Source organism: Lepeophtheirus salmonis, chromosome 1, assembly GCF_016086655.4.
Source record: "Lepeophtheirus salmonis chromosome 1, UVic_Lsal_1.4, whole genome shotgun sequence".
NCBI lineage: Eukaryota > Metazoa > Arthropoda > Copepoda > Siphonostomatoida > Caligidae > Lepeophtheirus > Lepeophtheirus salmonis.
Window position 1 is genome coordinate 4,708,389 of NC_052131.2, and position 27,789 is coordinate 4,736,177.

At 31.8% G+C, this 27,789-nt stretch overlaps 2 long non-coding RNA genes across 4 annotated transcripts; both read left to right on the forward strand.

Moving 5' to 3' along the window:
• Positions 1-2,060: 2,060 nt before the first annotated feature.
• Positions 2,061-2,964, forward strand: LOC121114382 (uncharacterized). Its single transcript, XR_005863255.2, has 2 exons — positions 2,061-2,462; positions 2,553-2,964. It is a non-coding gene; the product is annotated as an uncharacterized lncRNA (long non-coding RNA).
• Positions 2,965-11,220: 8,256 nt separating this feature from the next.
• LOC121114396 (uncharacterized) lies at positions 11,221-27,540 on the forward strand. Of its 3 annotated transcripts, XR_005863258.2 has the most exons (4): positions 11,221-11,821; positions 11,876-12,179; positions 26,704-27,045; positions 27,119-27,540. It is a non-coding gene; the product is annotated as an uncharacterized lncRNA (long non-coding RNA). The 3 variants fall into 3 exon arrangements; XR_005863257.2 differs by having other exon boundaries at positions 26,704-27,540; XR_011779337.1 differs by lacking the exons at positions 26,704-27,045; positions 27,119-27,540 and having other exon boundaries at positions 11,876-14,483.
• Positions 27,541-27,789: the final 249 nt, after the last annotated feature.

Genomic DNA, 27,789 nt, shown 5'->3' on the forward strand with positions numbered 1-27,789 from the left:
AATAAAAGATGATTCGGTTACCATGGGACTTCAAACTTCTGTAGGCAGACCGGGTGACCTTCGTCTTAAATTACACTCTGCACCTGCACTTAGTTACCGGCACCGATGGTGAGTACACGCAATCCTTGGAAAAAACTCATTTTGGGAATTTACAACCTCTTGACATTTTTTTTTTAAACTCAAATATCAGCTTATGTTAGATTGAATTAAATTAGTTAAATTAATGATTTTTCCAATGATACTAGTAAATACTATTATTTATTGACTATTAAGGATGATAATCACTACTTTGTAAATTGCGCTATCAATAGGGCAAGTTGTCTAAAAAAATGCCTATATTAAAATAGTTATTACAAAATGGAACGACGTAGTTCAATGGACAACGTACTCAGGACAAATTATTCTCTTGAACTCAATGTGCGTAGGTTTGCGCCCCGGTCGTTTCTAGAAAATGAAATATACTATATGTATATGGACTTCAAGGAAGATTCCCGAATGAGTAAATGCAATACTAGAATGTTTACTTAATCAGTGCAACTCCGTCTGACCAATTAAAGGAACATTAAAATATATATTAAAACTAAGGTAATGTTTTGAAATGGGTGAAAAAAGTTACATATTTTTTTAACTTAGCTACAAAAAAAAACCAGTTTTCAGATCTAAATATCACTTCTACAAGCTGAAATCCATTTTACAAGAATTCAAATTGCTCAAAAAGAAGATGTGATACAAAGAAACTCATTTCATACAGATTTGTGATCAAAGTGTGTGTCAAGTACTAACACAAATCGTAGAATCGAACATAAATTTTTTCATAATTGAGTGCCCTTGTTTTCTTCAACTAATGTTCTTAAATTTTTATTTAATACATTTTTTGATCAACATAAATTAAAACTCCTTCTGGATCATCATGGCGTTATATAATTCAAAATATACTAATAAATAGTAATTGAAAAATAATTTTCATTCTCACATTGAGAGTCAAATAGAGCACTGTGCAGAGCATCAAATTAGAAAGTAAGTGATGTAAACATAAAGTTTATACTTTTATTTATTATATAGTCAGGTTTTAATGTTTGAATAGTGTTTCTCAAACTTTTTACAGTATGTACCATCGAATAAAACATTAATATCTCCAACATACATTTACTTATTCACAAAAAGCTTTGAAGTAGGAAAAATTTTCACCGAATATTATACAAATATTTTTGTATGATTTTTATTTTTATGTAAGAAATATTTTGTTAATAACTTTTATCTATTCATAAGAGAATATGGTTTTATTTCCTCCACCACTTTCGTGGATGCCTTCATTTTAAAAATGAATTTATTAATTTAACAACAATCACAACAAAAAAATCGTGGGGGGGGGTGTAGTCCCCCTCCCTGTAGTCACGGGACTGTCTCTGTGTACCACTAAAAGTAGTTCTTGAACTGAAGTTTGATAACAATTGTTATTGAAATTTTGTATTTTAAAAATTCAACTTGTTTCTTTTTATGAAGTAAAAAAAAAACACGTAAATATCCCGTAAATTCATCTCTGGACATTTCATTTTCAAGGGGGATATTTAGTGATGTAATACGGTTTATGTTTCTAAAATAGTTGATAGTTTTTGTGTAGGGCTGCTTATGGTTTATGTAGATTTGAATTGTGAAAAGGGGAAGGGATGAGAAACTGGAGGATTGTGGATTGATGAGAAGGATTAGGAGCAAGTAGGAATAGACGATGAGGAAGAGGAGGAGGAATGACAGGATTTAGTTATTTTTCCAAGGAATAAATAACATCCACGGATCATGATTGCATTCCTACTCCCAATTAAAGATTTATTATCACGTCATTTCTAATCCATAAACACCATAAATCATTCACATTCATCTACCATCCATCACTAGTCGTTGCTCATCTCCAGTACTCAATGGCCAGCCTTTGCTCTACAGCCTCACACAAAAATTAATAACTTTTTTAGAAATATAAAGCGTATGACATCACTAAATACCCCTCTTAATAGAGAGAATGAAATGTCCAATGATGAATTTTACAGGGAATGAATTTAATCGGAATGAAATCACCTAGTATCTAAATATCCATATTAAAAACCATTTTTTTAATGTTTGTCCTCACTTGACACTCACTATAAATATAAAGATGGTTGTTGTGTCAGTTCTTATTTTTTCCAGTCTTAAGACTAGTCACATCAGTCCTTGAGACCGGTTCTTAAGACTGTTGTTCCTTCAGACTATCAGTACTAGAACTGATTATAAAAAAACAACAAAAAACAGTAACAAACTTGAGTGAGGTCATCAAGGAACAAAGTTTATAATTTTTAAGGACTGAACGGGACAGGACTGAGTGTAAAATGGGCGGAACTGCAGTTTTCAGACCTAAATAAGGATTGACACAACATTAAGTATAAATATGCAAATTGGTTCATAAATATGGAATCTATGAGATTTTACAAAAAGTAAAATTTAATTAACTTGTGTTATTATTAATCATGACAATATTATTATAAATGCTATGTTGAATGAACTAATACTCCTTGTACGCACAGGGCATGATTATGGATCCAGCTGGATGTAAAGGGAATGATAATTGCTTACCTCCACGGATTCAAAGGCAGTACTATGATAATACTCGGAGTAAAATGGTGCATCCTTGTCTAGTGGATCCCGTTTCCTGTTTCAAAAGACGTCGTCGCATCCAAAAGGAGAGGAAATAAATCCATTTGTCCACCCACCATAGCTGATCCAAATAACACCAATTTCTTACTTTCAAATGAACCAGGAAAAGTACATACACACAACTCAAAGAGAAATAAATCCAATGTCCAAATTCCGTAGATGGCTTGCTCCCCCAAAATTTAAGAAACCCGGATAAAAACTAAACTATTATTTACGAATACAGTTACATATATTATATTAATCATAATGAATCTTTGTAATGAATTAAATATATCAAAATCATTTTTGTTTCCTTCCTTATGTAACCCATTCATTTTCCTTCAGTTAATAATAATTAATTATTTATCATTATTTCTTTAGATGAAATCTCATCTTACAAGTCCTTCAATTGGCATTCATTTGATTGGCCCTTTCTTTTTATAATATATTCTTATCTATTCGTTTCCTGAAAGAGGTGTCATATTCTACTATTAATTAAACTTCTTATTAAGTCCAATCAATCCTTTCATCGAAAACCAATTATATACTCAAGATAATAAATATGGAAAGGGTTCAATAGAAGTAGTAGTGGGGATTGAGTGTACATTTGATGCCTTCTCTTAACCTCATGGAATAAATTAAGGAATGAACTTAGTAAATGATTATGTTTACCCATGAAGTCCTCTGTTTCGCCTTTCTTCACTAGTGCACACATCATTAAGATAGTTTGGTAAATGAACCCCCGTTTGATGAGATACTTAATGACTACAAAGTGGGACAAAGTTTCATATTTTTTTGTAATTAGTCCTTATTTAATATTCCATTAAGGATTTATCTGTAATGAGAATTCAGACTATTCCTTTCTTTTTAATCAAGTTGATGATCAATTAATTAATATTTGCATGAATTGTATCATGTAATTGAGACAATTCATGGTTTGGAATCACGAAAGATCCATATTAATATCTACCTAATTCATCTTGAACAAATTAATCAGTAAATCTATCCAATAAAACATTAAAAAGTATTGATGAATATAAGTCTATATAAGGACTCGTTGTTAACATGGAAAGATCAAAATAACAATTAGTAATGGACGAATCTCTTCCTCAGCTATTGAACACTAACTGAATATGTTTGTTTTTTCCTCCATAGTTAGAGGATTAAGTTCAGGGTTGTTCATACGGAAATTTCCGTATCCCACTTATAAAAAATGGAATATATGTTGGAAAATTTGACGTGATACAAATTATATAAATTTCCAGCAAAGGCTCTATGATATCTAAAAGACAGCGTTCAATTTAAGATATTTAATTAAAGAAATAATAAACCGTGTCTTTTATTATACAAAAAGGTCATCGAAAACTTTGTCCTTTATCATAAATTTCAAAAAGGATATATTCCAGACACAGATACTTATGTTGATCATTGTTAATTGAGAGAGGTAATTTAGAGAAACATAAATGTACTGAATGGAAGCTAGATACTCAAATTTAGTTTCATTAAATTGTAACTTCTTCTGACTTGACTTGGAGAACTCGAAGTGAATAGACTCACAACTTGACTCGGACTCATAATTTATGGATTCAGATTAACAAACAAGGCTTGGGAATTTAGACTCAATGGAATTATTATCACTATTGAATCGTTATTTTTCATTTTCTTTTCGATTGAATTATTATAATTTATAATAGTCAGGATGACTAAATCAGTGTATGTATGATCCGTACACATGGATTGAGAGAGAGAGACGGTAGTAGACAGTTGAGATGTTGGTAATTTGACACACTTCAACTTTTTGGCAAGTTACAAAATAAAACTGAGTTCTCTAGCTTATGTACAAGTCGAGAAAATGACACTTGAACGTGATCGATTAATTTCCATTCGTTCACTTCAAGCAGTTGGGATCTCCTGGACGACTGTCTACACCGTCAGCAAGTCTTAAACGTTGCAGAGGAAGAAGGGCTATGTCAAACAGGCCAAATTGGACCCGGAGGAGTTAAAGAAAAGAGCCTATGCCAATACCCTCAAGTCCATGAGGTTCCATGCAAGAGATCTCAGGGTTTTATAACAGACTGTCCAGAGAGCTATAAAAAAAGTAGGTGGAAAGAGCCTTGTGAGGGTGGAGACGTTCCTTCTGACTCCAGCAATGACATAAACTCATCACATCTCTTGCAAGCCCCTTTTGAACTCTTTTTTGACACTTTTGATCCCCTACAGCCCTAATGCCAACCCCTTGACTACTCCTTTTGGTTGCATATCGAGGCGTAGGCCTACAGTATCCTTCATCCCCACACTGATGCCCTAAAAGCCATCATCAGCCAGTACTGGGACGTTATGACAGAGGACTACATCCACAGCGGATGACAGACATTATGCCTTCTCCTAGAATCCATCAATGCCGCTAATGGTGGCTACATTAATGATTAAGAGAACTCAGACACATATCTATTTATAGTATTAATTTTGTTCAAATTCTATTGTTCATTAATAAATTATAAATATTTTTAAAGTTTGAAATTCAAAGTGTTTAGATTTTATGGAATAAACTGTACAGAAAGATATACATTCTTCAGTTTCAAAGTGTATCTATTTCAGACTGATGGTATCCCTTTTTTTCGTTTATAAATTCAATAATAAGCTATATTCGTGCAATGTATGTTATATGTGCGCAATATATTCTAATTTTTTTTTATAGATAAAGTGAGTTATATTTAACTACACTAGCCAAAAAAAAGCTTAAATTCTTTTGTTCGTGTTTCTACTTTTAAATTATTCCAGCAATGCCTCCAATCGGCATGCACCCTCTCACTTTCTTCAACATGTTTAAAAATACAAAATAATTTTAGAGTCCCATTTAATCCCAATTTTAGGTATATTTCTTGAAACTCGGCAACATTACTGTACAAGTCAATAAACATTTGCTAAAATTCTGACTTGATTAAAGGTATAAAGAGTCTGAGACAAAGTGTGCAATGTAACAATTACATCTTTCTGTAGTTTATCAAAATAGTTCAAGAGTTTCTTACATTGGTTCCCTTCCATACTACCCCCTTGATATCCAATCCTAATTATACTCTGATTTGCCGGCCATTTATATGCTTCATTGTTAGCCCAAGCAAGATGCAGTCTATCAAAAATTTGGTTAACAGCCCCTAAATCAAATGCAACTCTGGAGAAGGAATGAGTTTAAGAAGTGGGGTATCCAAATATCCCTGATTTTTTTTTTGTTCTATTCATGCGATCTCCGGCATTTATGAATGCTTTCAAGCATTCATAAATCTCTCTACGGGAAATGAACTCTCACAATACAAGCAGCTGTTTTAACTGACATTAAATCCAATACTCACAAATATTAGCTAACTTAATGTGAGTTGCACAAGTAAATTCCACTTTTCTGTATCTATGAGTTCCAACATTTTCTTGACGCTTTCGTAGGTTTTAAGGATGTCCTTGACAAAGCCGGAAATCATCATTTTTTTAAGCACTTGCTTGAAATTCTATGGCAATTACAAATTTCTTTTTGGAAGGTGAACAAGTAGAACTTTCAGTTTTGTTACTAGATGGATTCAGGCCTTCAGAAACACACAAACCCCATCTAAACCTAGATTAACCATATTATAACTTGTATAATGTCTTGTTTGATTGACAGACATGATGAGTCAAGTCACATTGCCGCAGTACACAACTTGCATCTTTGTTAATTTTCCTTCCACAGCATCATTGGTTTCAAATTGAATGAATTTTACATTGTACCTTAATCCATACCCTTCTCTGGCTTTTTCATATCACTTAAATTGAAACTAGTTAGCATTTTTAGAATTGTGTCGTGGAACAAAGGATTGGAAAATATCTGCCGTTTGACAGATTCAATACCAAAGGCTAAATTCATAGGGTGTCCTCTAGTGGTTAATGTTACAAAATTATCACCCGACTGATTGATCTTTTTTTTATTTATTAAAGGGCTAGATAACTTTTCTTTTGTTTTAATTGTGCACTTTTGGAACAAGGATGTGAGAGTTCCAGACCTACTTGACAATAGCATTTGCCACAAAAGGAGAAAGGAAAAAGAAGTCGACTACAGATTTAGAGAAAAAATAACCAGTGAGATCAAGGGTGTCTGCAGGGAGTGGGCTGGAAGGGGTAAAGCCCACCACCAAAATGAAGGAATTTTTCATTTTTACTAGAAAATGTAATTTTGATATTTTTTTTAAAAAATTAAATTAAAAATATGATTTAATTTTGAAATTTTTTTCCAAAAAATTACATTTTCTGTAAATACAGATGGATTTTTGAAATTTTTAAATTAAATTTTTTGAAATTTAATTTAAAAATGAATAAAATTTTGTGTAAAGCTGTGGAATTTTTAAATGTATTTTTACAAAAAATTGAATTTTTTGAAAATAGTTGTTGATTTTTCTAAAAAAATTTAAAGAATGTAATAATTTATATACAATGTTTGAAATTTGTTTCCAAAAACTTCATATTTGAAACTTTTTTCCTAAAAACTAATTTTCATATAAAGATTTTTGGCGATATTTTTAATTATTTTTTCAAAAAAAAAGAATTTTTTGTTGAGAGCTATGTATTTTTGAAATTTTTTTCCAAAAATTTAATATATGTAATTATTTTCTAAAACATTGAAATGTTTTTGAATATCTGTATATTTTTAAAATTTTATTGGAAAAAATTTTATATTTGAATTTATTTTGGATTATCCTCAGGATCAGAATAAATAAGAAAATATGTATGTACATTTATGATTTGATTTGAATCTAATGATTTTAACTAGAGTTGAACTCCTCTAATTCTTTTCTTGTTATTAAAAGACATAATATTGTACGTTGCTACCTAACGACATACTTATATGTATAACCTGTTTTTGGTAACCCATGTCATCATTAAATTCATTTCTTCATATTAAAATCCATGACGAAGAAAACATTGTTTGAATCTAGTAACATTTTTCTCTCTGTTATACCCTATTGTTAAGTATAAATTATAATTCATAGACTATAGTATACATACACATATTTTATATAAAACACAATAATCACAAAGAATCAACGAATGTTTTTCATCTCGGATGATTATTTCTCTCTGATAATACAGCTATATGATGTATTTCAATTCAAACATATATTTGTACGAGTCATGCTCAAACAACGACAACAAAACAACGATAGAAATAAAGAAAGTGTCTTCAACGCGATCATACGGTTGTTGACAGTATCATCATGATTATTTATGAAGTTGTATTCTTTAAAATAGGGGTATCCTACAATATACATGCGTGTATGAGTTGCATGAGGCCTTCTTCAATTAACTACATATAATATATAGGTTTCACAATTTCCGAGAAATGATCTGTGAGCTGGATCCCGGGAAGCACAATTTTAAATTGCGAGATCCCGTTAGTAAATAATAAATACTGTGAAATGGAAATATTTCTTTTTATATTTGAGGAGAAATAATACATGTTTTTAGCTGGTCTTCTCTCATTCTCTTTATTTTTAGAAGCTAAAGTATTTAAAACACGGGTAAAAAATGTGCTTTGATAGTAATTGAGTTCATTGGAGTTAATTCTTACAAAAATTGCTCCTTTCATATTGGCGAATTTTCACTCCATTGTACCGAGTGGTCCATTAAAATCTGAAAACTTTTAATTTTAAACTTCAACCAGATATAATTTATTGATTAAAAATAGAATTTGAACCAAATAAATACTAAAAATAGGTTTTTCTCTGAGCTCTCTTAATCATTAATGTAGCCACCCTTAGCAACAATGATGCCTTCCAGGCTGTGTATGAAGGCCTTGCACCCACTGCAGATGTAGTCCTCTGTCATGGAGTCCCAATGCTGTCTGAAAGTGGCTTTGAGGGCCTCGGTATTTGGATGAAGGATACTTCACCCTAGACATACACACAAAAGGTTAAGTTAAGGGGGTTGACATCAAGGCTCTATCGTGACCAAAATTGTCAAAAAAGAATTCAAAAGAACACAAATGACTCATTTAAAACTCATTCAAAAGAGTCTTGGAAGGAAGGAGATGGGTTTAATTTCATTCCTGGCGTCAAAAGGGTCCTCTCTAGCCTCACATGTCTCTTTTCACCCAATTTTCTGATAGCTCTCTTGACAGTTAGGTGTGAAATCCCAAGATCTCTTGCATTGACCCTCATTGACTTGAACATGGCTGTTTTCTTTAACTCCTCAGGATCCAGAGTGGACGAATGAGAAGTTGCAATCACGTTCAAGTGTCATTTTCTGGACTTGTACGTAAGCTAAAAAGCTCAGTTTTTTTTTGTAACTAACTGTGTATACTTGAATATATTGAAATATAAATAAATTTCAATCCCTCAACCTTCATTAATTATTGAATTAGTAAGTGTTCAGACTTCAATGGACCATCCAATATATATTCGTTGTGTGTATATTTTTTTTATATTCTTACCTCTGGAGCATATGCAGCGATATGGCCGCCCCAAGGTCATGGATACTTTAATTTAATGCAGTAGCCCATGTGTATAGCATATACCCCAGAAATGAGGTATATTTCATATGAAAATGAAATCATCAAATTGTTATTGTAATAAAATAAAATCCCAAAGGGAACACTTATATAAAAGATTTAAAACCAGCACACCACTTCCAAACCAGAACATAAACTAAAAATAAATTAGACATAAATATAAATACAACACAATGGAAATAAGATCCTCTCTTAAAGTAAAAGTCAACACACATAATGCCATTTCACGACAGTCCGCAATTACTGACAAAATCACAAACTCCTATACAAACATCCTCAAAACAATCAGTGGCAATAATTCTATCAATAATACATAAAATGTCTTTCTTATTCTATGTTGTGTCTATTTTATGATTATATAAAATATTATCTGCCTGGAAGTTAAAAAAAGAAAGTAACTAAAAATGAATTTGAAGAATATATTTAAGAAGATGGCAGTTCAGCTGTTAGATCGTTTCATTAAACTAACTGCGAGTAGCTGTGATATGAAGGAAATAAAAAAATCCATCCTCAATTCTACTCCGAGTCCAACAAGGAGGTACATTTATAACTTCCGAGCCAATTTATAGGATATTCTTCCTTATCCATGAACAGCTCACAAAATTTATACTTAGATGTTCCTTCCTCAAGAATGAAATAATAATGATCAGGTTGCAACTACAAAAAGTATTACACTCGTTCAATGATATTTTTTTACAACTCTATGTTATTTTGTTTTTTTGGTTAATAGCTATGAAAATCCATAATAAAACTCGAATTTTTGTTATTTTCTGTATTTGGAATCATTTATATACTGTCAATTATCTTTTTTTGTGGTAAATAAAGACAAAATTGAGACTTACAAGCAAATCAACTTGCAGGCTGTGTATGTGCAAATAGGTTTAATAACAAATCAAGGTCTTAATGTGACGGATATGCACTCTACAAAGTAGGTATATTTTAGGTGTAGGTCTAGAACACAGCAACTTGAAGATCATGCTCCATGTTAAGCAGCGATCTCTATTTATTTTTCATATAAGTTAATACACATAAATAAGTTGAACCAAATGGTTTAAGTGGATCGAAAAAATCAATCAAAATCCCCCTTTTTGGCAGCAAATCTAATTAAGTTCTTTATAATGATTTAGTTTTAAATATAATATAAAGCAATTGAAAAAAAATATCCAAGAAAATATTAACTTCCAAATATGACCCTTCATTTTTCTTGATTAGACACATTTTGTTGGAACTGTATTCAAGATAACGTAATAAATGGTTTCTCTTTCGAATGCTATAATGTTTTTATCAATTGTTACTACCATTAATTTTCATCTATATAGTTAAATCATGTCGAAATATGACTCTGAATCGTAACTATACACTAAAAACGGGATTTAAAAAAAAAGGCTTTAAAGAACAAATCTATTGGGTTTGAAGATTTGAATGGTCCTTTTCGTGTTTTATAGCTTAAATAACTCTATTAAATGTAGGTTTTAGCGGTGGACGTTACACGACCTGAATTTTGTTGTATATTGTTATATATGATACCGATAAACCTTCAATTACTCTGGAATAAAGGGTTTAAAAATAGTAAAGCAAATATCCTAGAAATGCAATTCCTAAAAAATTAATACCAACGACTTTAACAAAAAGAAGGAATTATTCAAATAATGAAAGACATGTTCGAATACACTTTTTGGAACCAATATAGTCGAACAATTTATAGGACCAAAAAAAGCAGGAGAAAGTCCATAATAAATTAATCAAGCCATCGAATTGATATATTTTCATACCCTGCTTATGAGCTCTATATTATTATATTAAAGGTATATAATATAATTCATATATTTTAGACAACTGAAATGAGGATAGTCAAATTATATGCTTATAAAGCATTTGTTGCATGCTATGGGGTTTAATGTAGGGATGTATCAGGTAGTCCATTGAAATCTGAGCACTTAATAATTAATGAAGGTTTAGGGATTGAAATTAACTCATATTTCGATATATTAAAACATAAACAATGACTTACAAAAATAAACAAACTTAAGCTCTCTAACATACGTACAAGTCGAGAAATGAGTCATGAACGTGATCGACGAATTTGAATTAGTGCATTTTAATAGTTGGGTATCTCCAGGACCACCGTCTACGCCGTAGACAAGGGTGAAACTTTGGGGAGGAGGATGGGCTCTGTCAAAAAGTCCAACCTGGACACGGAGGATTTGAAGAAAAAAGCCCATGCAAATACTCTCAAATCCATAAGAGTCCATGCAAAAAATCACAGGGTTTCACACTAGACTGGTAGAAAGCTATCAAAAAAGTGGGTGGAAAGAGGCTTGTGGGAGTGGAGAAGTCACTTATGACACCAGCAATGATAAAAACCCTTCTCCTCCGTCGCGAGACTCTTTTGAACTCTATTTTGACAGCCTTGATGCCAATCCCTCGACTACACCTTTTGGCTGCATGTTGAGGGGAAGACATGCAGTGTGCGTCATCCAAACATTGAGGCTCTCAAAGTTACTGGGACAACATGACAGATTACTACATTTGCAGTGGGTTCCAGGGGTTCCGCCACCACCTGGAAGTCACTATTGCAGCGAAGGGGGCTACATTAATGATTAAGAGAGCTCGGACATGCATCTATTTAGGGTAATTATTTAGTTAAAATTCTATATTTAATTAATAAATTATATCTTGTTGAAGATTAAAATTCAAAGTAGTCAGATTTTAATGGACCACTCGGTATTTGGGGAGTTTATTTGGTCCTCTTCTAAATATTAAAGGGGTCTCCGAATTGGAAAATTGGAATAAACTTTATTTAATGACATCTTCAAAAATAACAACCAAAGACATGATTATAAATCTAATTTGACTGAGTTGTGTGTATGGAAAGACTAATGAAGAACAAATTTGCCTCTTTTGTAATCTATCAAGGGAAACGGTGAGGCATTTTTTCATTTGAATTTGTGAACACTGGGAATAAAGAAAACGTATGGGATCACTTAAGGTGTGTTTTTATTTGAATTTTAAAATATTACTAAATACTAAAGATCTTACATATTTTCATATTGACCCTAATCAAAAATAAATTAATTTTATTGCCGCAAAAGTTCAGAGCATACAAAGTCTATTAGAACGCCATTGCCTGATAATCATGTCTCAATAATTAATTGATGTATAAAAAGATTTTTATAGGAGTACGATTTTTTTTTTTTTTTTTTGTTAGAGTAATTTTTGCTATGTTTTAGGTGCGAGTTTACCCACACATTGTATGTCATTCATTATACAATAATAAGTTGAAATATAGTTGTACTTGGCTACAAAATATATATATATCGACTATCTTGGAGATATACACATCAATAGGGTATGAGCAAACTAAAAAAACCAACCATGTGATAATAAACAAACGACTACATGGTGACCAGAGCTTCTTTACAGAAAAAACATCCACAGTCCGCTTTATTCTATTTGCAGTTGTATATCGAGGATGAAGCCAACCTGTAATGAAAACATTTCTGTCACCACGTAGATAAGGGGTTAGAGTGAATTATTCTTGGGATAATTGCTTCTTCTTCCATATTAAGTTTCTTTCAACTCTTTTCCACAACAAATTTGGTGTTGATTTTGGACAATAACATATATTCATATTTTGACAAAAAATGTTATCTTTTCGACAAGTTTTAATGTGAACTTAGGCAAGGGCATTTGCAGGGGGATTGGAGTGGCTACAGACAATACATCCCAAAATAAATCCTGTAGACACCCTTGAGAGGGCATTCTAAAATTTGGAATTCCAAACATAATACATAATCATTAGGAATGTTTAGTATATTGGTTGGTTAGTTAATATAAAAATGCCATACAATTATGATATTTGGAAAGGGCCAAATGTAATTTTTTTTTTTTTTTCAAATCGTAGTTACATTTATTTCTGTACATATATTCAACCTCGTTTTTGTTTTTTTTGTTTTTGTTTTTGAGGTCGAATGTCTATGTAATAATTATACATATATATGTATGTATATAACAGTGTACATATACATAGGTATCAGTGATGTGCTTGTAGTTAGTGCCTACCGGGTGGTCCGTTGAAATCTGAACACTTACTAACTCAAAAATTAATGAAGGTTGAGTGATTGAAATTAATTCATATTTGGATATTTTAAAACATAAACTATTAGATACGAAACTAAACAAATCTGAGCTGACGTACAAGTCGAGAAAATTGCATTGTGAGTGAACGTGATAGATGAATTTCCATTCGCACACTTGAAGCAGTTAGACGTCTCTAAAACCATCGTCTACGCCGTTAGCAAGTCTGAAACGTTGGAGAGGAAGCAAGGCTCTGTCAAAAAGTCAAAACTGTACCTAGAATTAAAAAAAAAAAACAGTCTAGGCCAATCACCTCAAGTCCATGAGGGTCACTACAAGAGATCCCGCGGTTTCACAACAGACTGTCCAGAGAGCTATCAAAAAAAGTAGGTGGAAGGAGTCCTGTGACGGTGGAGAGGCCACTTTTGACACCAGCAATGAAAGAAACCCATCCCTTCCGTTGTAAGACTCTTTTACATGAGTCTTTTGAGCTCTTTTTTGATTCTTATACATCCTTGATGCCAACCCCTCGACCACACCTACGGGTACATATCGAGTGGTCATTAAAGTCTAAACACTTTGAATTTTAAAATTCAAGAAGATATAATTGATTAATTAACAATAGAATTTAAACTAAATTAATACTCAAAATAGATATATGTCTAAGGTTTCTCAATCTTAGCACCGCCTGTAGGGCCATTGCCGCTTAGGGGGGCTACATTAATGATTAAGAGAACTCAGACACACATATTTTTTAGTATTAATTTAGTAAAAAATCCATTGTTAATTAATAAATTATATATCTTTTTAAATTTTAAGAACCAAAGTGTTTAAATTTTAATGGACCACTCAGTATCTAATATATAAAGGGGGGGGGGAAATTCGCATATAATGACCCTAAAAAATAAGTATACCGTGAGATTTCTCATAACTCCGGGCATTCACCCATTACGTAAAACATAAAAAGATGAACGAAATTCGTGTTTACAACACAGGGTTACTGCTTCAAGCCTTTAAATGTGTTTTTTTTTCGTTTCTTATATATATATATATATTTTTTTTTGCAGGAGATCCTTTGCCAAATGTACTTGCTACATAATTGTCAGTGGTTTTCATTTCCACTCCCCCCATCTCTCGTCTATATTATCATTATAATTGTACATACATAGTTATATTATTGCCTTCAAGGCGGCATAGAAATACATAAGTCATAGCATATTGTAGCACTCTTCTTCATTTTAGGGTTTCTTTCTTTTTCTGGCTGTTATTTTCACCTTCACCATCATTTAACAAAAAAAAATATATATATAATATTAGGCTGGGGAAAAAGTAATTTCGAAGTGTAGGATCATCCTATTTAAGCCGAGTATTCCCGTTCTGTTCAATAACTATTTGCCAAGAAGGCTCTAACTTCATAATGCTCTTCTAGTAGAAGCCTTTGTCCCTTGTTATTGGCAAAGACTTGGACAACCTATTTTCACAGTCCTCTATTGAGGCTAAATTTGTATCTCCAAGTGACCATATACAAAAACAGGCGGTACTCACTTGGTGTCAGTTCTGGACTGTAGGGTGGATACATAAGAACTTCCCATCCAAGCTCTCAAAGCGTCTGGTGCGTCATCGAAGATGTGAGCATCCTTTTGACTTTTCGAGAATATATAAGTATTTAAAATTTTTGAGAAATAAATGTATATAAATTTATGTTGTGCTTTGAAAAATCTGGAACAAAAATCAAGGAAATGAGACATTTCCCATTTATTTATCACATTTCTTGGATAAATTTAGATATACAAGAATGTTTACTTGAGTTTAGAGCCTTTCTTTGATTTATAGTACCTTCAAATCCAATTTTTCTTAGTTGTGTCCGGATTTTTTTTAATGACATTTAAGTGCAATTTGCCGGGTCTTCGAAGGATTAATCAGCATAATTCATTAATAAAAATGGAAGATAATGAATTTATTGACATGATATCCAGTCTATTTTTTGATGAAAATAAAAATCCTCCCAGCCTGTTTTTTAATAACATATAACAAAAGTACTTAGTGTTCGTCCCATCCTGTACATACTATTTTGAATGGGATCATCTCTAATTCTAAAAAATCAAACAAAAGGACATCAAAATTTGTAATTCTGAAGTCATAAATAGCGAGATATTTTCCACTGAATGAATATGTCCACAACATTGATTTATTTACGAATTAACTAGTCCCTAAGGTTAGTGCCCAATATTACCAATTCTTCAAAAAGCCGTTAAAAATATTAATATAAAATTAAAATAGTGAATCAAAAACAAAAATATTAAATGTAAAGCGATCATATCATATCCATAAAAACCCGAATAGTGTCTAATAAATTAAAATAATAAAATCAAATGTAGGCACCATAACAATTATTATAGGATATTTAAGTTACCTTCTTAGAATTGCTGTGCGTTATATAAGTTTCCACATTTGTATACGATAATATATGCAATTTAACAGCATAAATTTGTCCAGGTTCCAGCAGAAGGCCTGGTACCCGCTACAGATGTAGTTCTTTGTCATAATGTCCCAGTGCTGGCTGACAATGGCTTTGAGGGCCTCAGTGTTTCGATGACGGATACTGCAGACCTTCCCCTCGACATGAAACAAAAGGTGTAGTCGAAGGGGTTCACGTCAAGGCCCTGGGGGATTAACAGTCAAAAAAGAGTGTAAAAGGACTCAAAAGACTAATTTAAAACCCATTCAAAAGAGTCTTGCAACGAAGGAAATGGGTTTATTTTATTGCTGGTCAAAAAAGTGGCCTGTTTACCCACTTTTTTGATAGCTCTCTGTACAGCCTGGTGTTAAACATCGAGATTTCATGCATGAGGCCTCATGGGCTTGAGGGGATTGGCCAGGGCTGTTGTTTTTAACTCCTCCGGATCCAGTTTGGTCTTTTGGCAGAGTGCTTCTTCCTCTCTAACGTTGCCGACTTGCTAACGCTGTAGACGGTGGTCCTGGAGAAACCCAGTGTCAAGGAGTGCGCAAATGGAAATTCGTCGATCACGTTCAAGTGTCATTTTCTTGACTTCCACGTAAGCTAGAGAGCTAAAGTTTTCTCTATTTTGTAACTATTTGTTCATGCTTTAATAAATCAAAATATGAATTAATTTTAATCACTCAATCTTCATTAATTATTGAATTAGTAGTTCAGATCTCAATGGACCACCTGGTACATCCCCTCCCCCCCTTGACTTTAGTGCAAGAGTCCCTTAAGCATCAATTAAGAAAGAAAAATGTTATTGTATTTTAAACTAAGCGACATATTAATATGTAATATTATTAGTTACCGTTGGACAGTTACGTTTTTTCCTTGACCACCCGTTGAAGTTTTGGAATGATAGTTTACACCTTTATTTTGGGGTTACTATTACTCTGAACGTTGATTTGTTATACTCAAATGAAACATTTGAAAGTTAAAAACATACATTTCTATTATTGAATATAAATAATGACGTAATGGACCATTTTTCAACTTTTTTTGAAGGAAGGGTTGAGAGATCCAATGAAATTTTTGTGTGGCTACCTAAGGAACATAATATGAATAATATAATTAGTTAATTAATTTTTCAAAGTGCTACCAGTGCTAATCCAATAATCCTTCCTTCCGTCCAACTAATTCTTAATTGAAACAACTCTGTCAATCCTAATAAAAAAACATATTTTCACCCTATCAAAAGAATGTTAATTGATGCATTCTTGCCCATTTAGGGATAACCCAATAATCTACCCTGCTATATAATACAAATCAAGAAAAGCCAACTGTCATGATTCTTCTCTACATATCTATATTTAGAGCCATCAATCCGTTGCACGGCACACAATATCTTATACATAATATATGTATTGACTTAATGCGTGTGTGTAGTTCAAGGTAGAACGAAGAAAATGACGACGACAGGTGATGATGAGGTTCATAGCTCCAATTTATGAAGGTGTTAATTAATATTAATATCTATATATTGTATAATACATATACAATATATTTGTATTCATGAATCAATTAATGAAAAAAAAAAAAAAAATGATAATCTACACGTTCAATATTTTCGAATTTGAATCAAATTTATAAGTCTATAATATTTGAAGTGTTTCATATTGGAATGTGAACAGGTGCACCTCGATAATTGACAACAAATTTGCTCTAGAACTTTGGTCGAAAATGCTTTTCTCTTTTTCAAATATTTATCCATAATTACATATGAACTAGAACAGTCGAAGGGTCATAACCTGGTTGAGTTATTGAAGGACTCTGTGAGTGCTTGAATGAACATAAAGATAAAAATAAGTATAGGAAAATTATGTCGGACCTTTCAAATTTTTATTACACTTTTGAATACTAGATTCATTGTCGTCCCCAGGGTTATATTTTTTTGGGTAGGAGGGGCGTAGTTTTTGGATTTTTATTTTTAGATTAAAATTTTTGGGAAAAAAAATTCTAAAATCTACAGCTGTTCTCAAAAATTTAAATTTTTTGGAAAAAAATTTGAAAAATTGAATTTTAAGTATAAAAAAAAATCAATCATTAAATTATTTGGAATAAAATTTGAAAATCCAAAGTTTTTTCAAAAATTAAATTTGCTGGAAAAAATTTCAAAAATAATTTTTTTTTAAAAAACATTCATTCAAATATTCTCAAAAAATAAAATTTTTGGGAAAAAAAACTTCAAATATAAAATTTCGTGTAAAAAAAATTCAAAGATCCACTGTTGTTACTAAAAATAAATATTTTATTTTTTTTGGAAAAACATTAGAAAAGTTAATTTTTCTATATAAAATTTTTTGGAAAAAAATTCAATAAATCTATTGCTATTCATATATAATTAAATTATTAGGAAAAGATTTGAACATTTAATTTTTTGGGGGAAAAAAAATGAAAAATTTATTTTTAATATTATAATTTTTTAGAAAAAAGATTCAAAGATCCACAGTTCTTACAAAAATAATATTTTGGGAAAAAATATTTTTTTTAGAAAAATATTTGAAAAATTAATTTTTCAATATAAGATTTCTTGGAAATTTTTTTTAATAAATCTATTGCTATTCAAATAAAATTAAATTATTAGGAAAAAAATTAGAACATTTAATCTTTTGGGGAAAAAAAATGAAAAATTTATTTGAAATATTATAATTTTTTGTGAAAAAATATTAAATTAGAAAGTACATAGCAAAAGTTCCTTTTGGGGTGGTGGTTGGCTATAGCCTTTCCAGCCCACCCCCCTGTGGATGCACCAGAGATTATTCGACTTGAGATGAGTCAAATGAGACTCGAGGTAAGACTGTATACTTAGTGTATATTTCATATATTATTATTTCATAATTTCCCCTCATCATAAGAGCCTCTTCATTCTCTACCCACCCACGTACCGGCCAATGTAAATACTAAGTATTTATTCATTTTGCATGTTTAGGACATCGTCATTTCCATGAGTAGTAACCTGTTTTTGCGTTTGTATCTAGAAATATGTATGTGTATTTCTTTGAGAAATGGGAATGGGGAGTCAAAGACCATCGAAGATTGTTTGTTACTATTGCGTGTCACTTACATACATATAAGAGCCAAGTTGTTTCTTCATTTCTTATTTGATTTCTTACCTCTCTATCATGAATTTTTAAACCATTCCAATGATGTATACAAAATGAAAATTCTTGAATAAATTAATGCCTATAATTATAATCATATACGATTTTGCAGAAGCATGGCAAAAATGTACCTATTACTCGGACTCATCCCCTCTTCATAAATACCAGACCACCAAAATTTCTTCATCTTTACATTATCTCAGATTTGAAATTATTACGTTTCCTTCAGCCGCCCCCAAAGAAATATATTATTTTCCCAAAAGATGCCTTTAGTAATCGCATTGTATAAGTGTGATCAGTTTACGCTAGATGACGTAAGAAAGATTAAATTTATTACTAAAAACCTTTCGTACAATTTAGTGGTTGTTTGACTTTGAGTGTGCGTCAAAGATGGGCATCAAGCAACAATTTTTCTTCAATGAAGACAAAAAGGCAAGCCATTTGCTTGGAAATATGAATAATATTTATGGTCTTGATACTGTAAAAGCCAATCACGTGCAATTTCGATTTTGTTTCTTCCGTTCCGGTACTTTTGATTTCAAAGATGATAAAAAATCTTCAAAAAAATAAAAAGTAATCAAATAATAGAGTTGTTAATTTTTGGGGCTAAGCCCCCCCCCCCCACCTAAATGATGAAAAATATCAACACTCCTAGTTATCATGATATCCAAAATATGTTTCTATTTCTCATAACTCTAGCTTAAAGTACAACAGGTCGATGTTATTTCAAATGAATGTAATAATCAAAACTGTCTCACTCATTCCATCAAGATATAGTGGCATTCAATATGCGAGCCCTCACCTCTAATAATTACCTCAATACAACTTAAGTCTCTTACAGACCTTGACTATTTAGTCAGACTCGAGCTTGATACTACATTCCTTCTTGACAGAAGCCTCTTGAGACTGGACACTCATGTGAGGAGTAGCACACACCATCCCCTCCAGAGGCGGTTAAATAGAGTAGTCTAAGGGATTTGCATCTGGAGATGAGAGGGCCACATGCTGAGGTACCAAAAGTCTGTAAAGTTGTCTCTCAGGAAGGCTTGGGTCTTGGAAGTGCGATGGCAGTGAGCTCCGTCTTGAGTTAAAAAAAAAGATGACCCTAAACTTTTCTCTGGCCCAGGATTGCACTTTCCTATCCAGAAGAATTCAAAAGCCATTGGGGTCTAGGTTGAGACAGAGATGTTCAATTTTTTGTAGGCCTATTAAGAATCTTCTTTGCTCTTTCAAACCGTCTGAGCTTGCTCTGCTCAGTAATTTTGGAATGTCATTTTTGAAAATAATACCATGTCAACCACTAGATATGATCAATCCTGTACATCTATGTAATATTCTTCAGCTTTAAATATTCTCTACTTAAATAGTTTTTATGCTTTTTTTCAATGGCTAATCGCCAATATGTTGGCCATTTGAGATAATAATGATACATAAATGGTTTTCTTTACTTTCTAGATGGTTTAGCAAAGAAAATAAGCTTTATTAATCATTTAAAGAAATGATGAAATCCATCTATTGCTTTTATCTAATTAAAAGGATTAATGTGCATAGAACCAGAAAATGTTTTGTTTTTGTCTAGTTCCAAGTAACATCTATCTAGGAATGTCATTGGATTTCTAATAAGAAGAAAAAAACCCACCATTTTTATCATTTTCAAGTTCTTAAATAATAATTATTACTCTATATAAAAGATAAAAAGACTCTATAATTAAGAAATAAAAGTCTTCTCAAAATGCAAGAACTACTAACTAATAATGAAAAATCCATTTGTTAAATAAATAAAGACAACACAAAAACGTAGATAAGGATTTGATATCGAATCAGTTGTTTTTATAGCTTTTATAAAATATATTTACTAACATATTGCTCAGATTTCTACATTATAATTGCTTCATTTATTTGCATACACCATTATTATTTTCTTTGTTTCTTTTCCCATTGACTCCCACTAAGAAAATGAGTGTATTTTTTAACTAGCTCTTTTTGTTTTTTTTGTTTTTTTTAAAATTGAGAATGAGATTTCTTTTCCTCAGTTGTGTTCATTATTATTGAATTCCTGAGTAGTGATCTTCCTCTCCTACTAAATAACATTTTATTAAATAACTGAGAGGGCTTGTTGTACTCAGAGTAGAAATGAAGCTGTACATGTCATTCATACGAATGTCCCTGTCTATTTCCTTCCTCCCTCGTCACAACTGATTGTAGTTGATCTAATTAAAGTTAGCTACGCTGCTCTCCTCCAAACCATTCCCCAAATTCTCAGGCTTACCATGTTGATTTTTTTTTTCACATGCCCAAAATACACACGATTTTCATCACTAAGGATATTGCATCTCTTAAACTTTCCTTCAAAAAAGATAAGGAATGAACATACTAAATTAACTAACCAATTTTTCGTAGCTGTGGAACAACTCTTCATTAATAGAAGACAATTATTAACAAGCTCAATTACGAGTACAGCCAATCAACGTTTTGACTGCAACTGAGTAACGAGAAAAGGCTTCTAAGGAGTAAAAAGTTAGGTTCCACGACAACCCCATGCTCATCAAGAGAACCATTGAGAGGTACGAAGGGACTCAATCTATCAAGGACAGACACAGATCAGGCTGACCAAGGTCATAATGGCCGCCTTGTGTCGTCAAGGCTAGGATTTCAACATGGGTGCAACAATAATGAGGGACCTTATTGAGATGCCGTTAGAATGTATCCCTACAAATTGAAGAGGCAACATCACCTGGCAAGCAAGGTCAAGGCTAAAAGACTTGAGAGAAGCAATCCCATTCTTCAGAAGCTGAGGACTGGCGCGGCTCACAACATTGTGCTCAGTGATGAGAAGAATTTCATTGTGGAACAGGATTTTAACCCCCAAAATGATCCGATTCTCGCCAAAAAAGATAAACTGGGTGACAATGGAGTCAACATAGTCCAGAAGCCAAAGTCTGTGATGGTTAGGGTGGCCTTGACTGAGACAGGGAAGTCCCCTTTGGTGTTTGTGCCGGCTGGAGTGAAGATCAACACCAATGAGTACATCAACATCATCCTGGAGAAAGGTCTTGTTCCCTGGGCCGAACAGCACTTCCAGAAGGAGCCATAGACGTTTCAACATGATGGTGCCCCCTCCCACACATCCAGAGAGACGCAGCAGTGGCTTCTGGGAAAAAACAGTCTGGTCCCCCTCCAGCCCAGACCTAAAGGTCATGGATTATTCCATGTGATCAATTCTTGTGAGCAGCGCCTGTTTGACCCCCTAGGAAGAATTTGGACGGCCTGAAGGCCATCTGGTGGGTGCCTGGGACTCCATCCCCGTGGACATGGTACGTTTCTCGGACTGTGGTCAAGGCTAATGGCGACTATTTGGAATGAAAGTTATGTCACATGTTTTTGGAACTTGTGTAGACTTATATTTATAGTTATATGTAAATTATTAAGTTTATTAGGCCATTAGTACTTTAATAGACATTTAACAGAACTTTCCGTTGACCCTGTATAATGTATATGTTGGTAGAAAAAACAAATGAATTTAGAAGAAAATTAATTATAAAGATTCTTAAATCAAAAGAAAATCTAAACTTTTTAAATTAAATGTTATGTGAACCTAATCTTTTCCTACATTCAGCAACTATTTTTTTGTTTGATATGATAAATAAATGTGACTGCATCCCCCTCGATTAGTTTATGCAGAATTTTTGTGGCTGTGAATATGCCGTGACCTTTATTTTATGTTGCAGTATTTCTCCCGAAAAAAGGCCCAACATCAGTTGGTCAATTCTTACCAGCTATATAATTTTTATTTCATATTTATTGGCAATTGTTCATAATAGCTTAACACGACCTAATTTTTATTCAAGCAATCAACAACGTTCAGAACGCTGAATGGGTAAAAATAAGCAGAACATCGAATGCTAACAAAAAAATATATTGTAATTATTTATGTTAGTGGGACACATTATCTAGATCAGCGTTTCTCAAACTTTTTTTTCGGTCAGGGAACCTTTCAAAAGTAAATAAAATCTTAAAACACCCTAGAGTTAAATATGATTAAAAATTACACTAAATGCAAATGTTACATTTATTAAGATGATACAGTAATCGACAGAGCATAATATAAAGTTTAACCCTTAATAACAACAGTTTACACATTGCTTTACAAACTTGTTTGAGCGCTTAAGCTACACAAAGACCTACGATTCCAACATTAAGACCAGAAAAATTCAAATGAAGTAGGCTGAGGTTTCATTTCACAGTCATTTATATCTTGTTCTTTGGGGATTTTACGAACCATGATACTGTTGCTTGAAATATCAAGAAACCTTCATCCAGGATAATCCAGACTTCTTGAGATCCATGAATGAGATGAACAAAAGTGAAACTCTTCCCACAAATGTTCCTAATCCTATAAACATCTATGTCTTATTGTGTTGGTTGAGTCAAGTCCGTCTTCTTTAAAGAATATATTTATGAATTCAAATATATGTATTCATATATAAAACCTTATATCTTTTTTTTAAATTAAATACGGCGCGGCACCCGCTTAGACAAACGATTATCCAGATCACCACTATTCTACATCTTACTGACGTTGTAAACACTTTACCTTTCACTGGTTTAAATTTACTAAAGATGAGATTATTCAAAACTAAATGGTGGATTGAAATTGACTCCCTGTCTACAGGATTATATTTTTTGCGGGGTTTGGTTTTTAGAATTTTTTTTTTTTGATAAAAGTTCAAAAATCCAAAGCTATACACAAAAGAGTATCATAAATTATTTTCTTTTGAAAAAATAAGTCAAAAAATTAAACTTCAAAAAACTGAAATTTCAAAAATCCAAAGCTATTCACAAAAGATTTCAAAAAGCCCACAGCTATTGTCAAAAAATAATTTGTTTTTGAAAAAAATAAAAATCCACAGCGATTCACATAAAATGAAATTTTTTCGAAAATAATTTCATATATTAAATTATTTGAAAAGCAAACTCAAAAATCAACAGCTGTTTATAAAAAAAAGAAAAAATTGGAAAAAAATTCATATATAGAATTTTTTATTCCGGATCAAATCAAATTCTACTAAAAAGCAAAAATTCCTTTATTTTGGTGCGGGGGCTGCAGCCCCTCCACCTGCGGACACCCCTGCATTCCTGTATGTACACTCTACCTTTTCCCCTTCTATGTAATTCTACAAAAGATGAGACTATTTCAAACTAAATGGGGGATTAAAATCAATGCATTGAGGAGGAATCCGTATTTAGTGACTGATGGAGAATGAAGATGCTGCGAATTGCGATGCATTTCTTATGTTTATAATATTATTACTACGTCTGTTGTTATTTTGTTTTTAGTGTATCTGTATTTTCTCTTCTACCTGTGTACGTGAAAGAAGGAGGCAAATCGTAATTATTATTGTCATGGATCCACTATCCATGCGTTGTGGTGTACTATGTTAATATTATGTATAGAGTATTTGGGTGTGAGATCATTTTGAAGTAAAATTATAGAGTAGTGCCTTTTTCCGTACTTTTACAATATTTATTCGATAATAAATATCAATAATTCCATAAATCATTGTATCGCCCAATAGATATTAATGTAGGCTTTATGTATGTACAAGGTGGCCCATTGAAATCGGAACACTTACTGATTCAATAATTAATTAAGGCCCAGGGATTGAAAATAATTCACATTTCGATATATTAAAACATAAATAATAAATTATATAAACAGAAAAACCTGAGCTCTTTAGGTTATGTACAAGTCGAGAAAATGACACTTGAACAGGATAGACGAATTTTCATTCCCCAACTCTAAGCAGTTGGGCGTCTCTAGGACCACCGTTTACGCCATTGGCAAGTCCCAAATGTTGGAGAGGGTAAAAGCCTTTATCAAAAATGCAAAACTGGATTCTGAGGAGTTAAAGTAAACAGCCCAGGCCAATCATCTCAAGTCCATGAGGGTCATTACAAGAGATTTCCTGTTTTCAAACCAGATTGTCCAAATTACTATGAAAAGAAATGGTAGAAAGAGTCTTGTGAGTTCTTTTTTGACACTTTTGGCCTCCTACAGCCATGAGGTCAATCCCCTCCAAGACACTACACCTGTTGGGTGCATGTCCAGAGGAAAACCTGCAATGTTCGTCATCTAAATACAGAGGCTCTCAAAGCCACTGTTAGCCATCATTGGGATTCCATAATTGAGGACTACACCAGCAACGGATGCTAGATCTTCCGTTTCCGCCTGGAAGCCGTCATTGCCATTAAGTGCGGCTAGTTTAATAATTCATAGAGCTCACCCAAATATATATTTAAAGTATTACTTTTGATAAAATTATATTGTTAATTAATAAATTACATATGTCTTGTTTAAGTTTAAAATACAAAGTATTCAGATTTTAATGGACCACTCGGTACATCCAAATCCCGTTTGAAGATGACTTGATCTATAATACTATTTTATAACTATCTCAATAACTTCAAGTGGTTCGCCATATTTTTTAAAGATAATTCTCTTTCAAGGATAGCTTTACCAAAATATATTTCCAATTGAAAAAATCCTCCCAAATGCACAAGTGGTCAATGCATGAGTTAAAATCAAAATGCATATATTTATATCTGTGTCCCGTCAACACAAAAGCAAGATGGAATTGTTTAATTAATTGACTCTAAAAATATCTCTGAAATATTGGGATCTACGTATATAATAAGTAAAAAATAAATTAGGAATTTCTTCTTTTCTTTACTTTTGTAGAAGATATATTCTTGGATTAATCTAGTCTGGACTTTGGATAATTACTAGGGTTATCACTTATCATGAAACAGGGCGTCAGCAGAATTATCTTTTCGAGAGGAGGCTTGGTTTTTGGATTTTTTTTTCAAAAACATTCCAAAAACTTAAAAAATATATTTTTTTTCGAACAATTTTTCAAAAACCCACAGCTTTTGCAAAAAACTATTTTTTTGGAAAAGATATTCAAAGTTATTCTCAAAAAATAAATTTTTTGGCAAATAACATTTTAAAAATAATTTTTTTCGAAATTTTTTTCCAAAATCTTCAGCTTTTACAAACAATTGTTTTTATAGAAAAAAGAAATCAAAAATTCGTAACTATTCTGAATAAAATAATTTTTTGGCAAAAAACTTTCAAAAATTAAACTTTTTGGAATTTTTTTTAAAAATCCATAGGTTTTCTCAAATTTATTATTTTTTTAATTTCAAAAATCCACAGCTTTTCAGAAAAATTAAATTTTTTAATTTTTTTCAAAAATTCACAGTTTACAAAAAATCAACTTTTTTTTTTTTAAACATTTCAAATATCAAATTTTTTTTGGAAAAAAATTTTAAATACCCATATTATTAAAAAACAATTTCAAATATCTATATTTATTAAAAAAAAATTAAAGTAAATTTTAAAATATTTGTTTTTCTCGAAAAAAAAATTCAAATATTAAATTTTGTTGTAAAAAGCAAAAAATTACTCTATTTTCTGGTGGTGGGGGGGAGGGGGGTCTCCAGCTTATCCTTGTATAAACATTCCAATCAATGGGAATTAAGAAAAAAATGATTCATCGTCACATTCTAAACCAAATTGTCCACTATGCAGTGCATCAAATTATTAAGCAAGGGATTTAAAATTAAATAAAATTGATTTATTTTTGCTTAAAATTTGATCCAAATGCTTGAGCATTGAAACTTTGTATTTCAATTTACCTTTTATTATTTATTTGAAGATATTTCAGAGAAGTATATATAAAAACCAATTTTCCTTGCATTTTTCTAATTAACGCAGAACAGTTTTGACTTTTCTCTTTTTTTTTTTTTTTTTTTTGTCTTTTAATTAACAGTTTTGTCATTAGGAAAGAAAGAAAACCTGCCTTTTAAAAAATAATGGAAGAAGGTGTTTACTCTACATAAAGACCCCACCTTAAAAAAATTAACTACTACTACACAATCAATATGAAGAGGACATCTCATCGTTTTGGTTTAGGAGGGTCAAACACAATATGAATGTACGTACGTATTTGAAGATCATTAATATGAAGTATGAAGGGGATATATCTACATAATACAAAATATAATGTAGATAAGAGATTCCACTAGAAATCCGTTAAGAAAAATAGAACCAACACTCCCAATCGTTGTTGTCTTATGGTTTAATGAAAATACATATTGATTAGTGTATCAAGGTAAAACTTGTTTTCTTTTCCCAAATTTGTATGATATTTTTATATCTACCTTTATACTGACATATTATGTAAGAACGTTGACACGCTAAAGGAGTGTACACTTTATTAGGGCTGTTTGATTTACCGTTACTCTAGTGGGCTCTGACGCGTTTTAAATGGTGCCCTACTAAATTGGTAAAACATCACTACGTCATCAAAACATAGATCACTCAAATTTCTTAACCTTCACCTCATTAGAACTATTGTGTCCAGTACAGTCTTATGGTTCCTTGGGACACGCTCTTAACTGTCGGTACTTGTAATTAGCAATAACAATATACTTTGTTTATTAAGTCAAATAAGATATTTAATAAGATTATTGCACATATCTTACAAAAACTATTATTTTTTTATTATAATTTGTATATAAATAAAAGATAATGTGTGCGTGTGTGTTTTCACATGTCCTTTATACGTTCACACATAATCAAAAGGTGAGAATTGCAATTTCGTTTATTTCAGGTGCAAAAAAATGAACTTCCAATGGAATATTGGATTAGCAAATCGAATAAAGTTTGTAGAAATTAGTGTGGAGATAAATTTGTCGGATAAAAATTGATGCTTAACTGAAATATCAGTCCTGTTCTTAATAAATGTCAATTTTCAATTTTTTTAAACACAAAACAATACATTTGAACTCTATTCAACGACAGCAGTATTTTTAATTTCCCAAATATTTTATTATCTAATTTTTGCAATACTTGC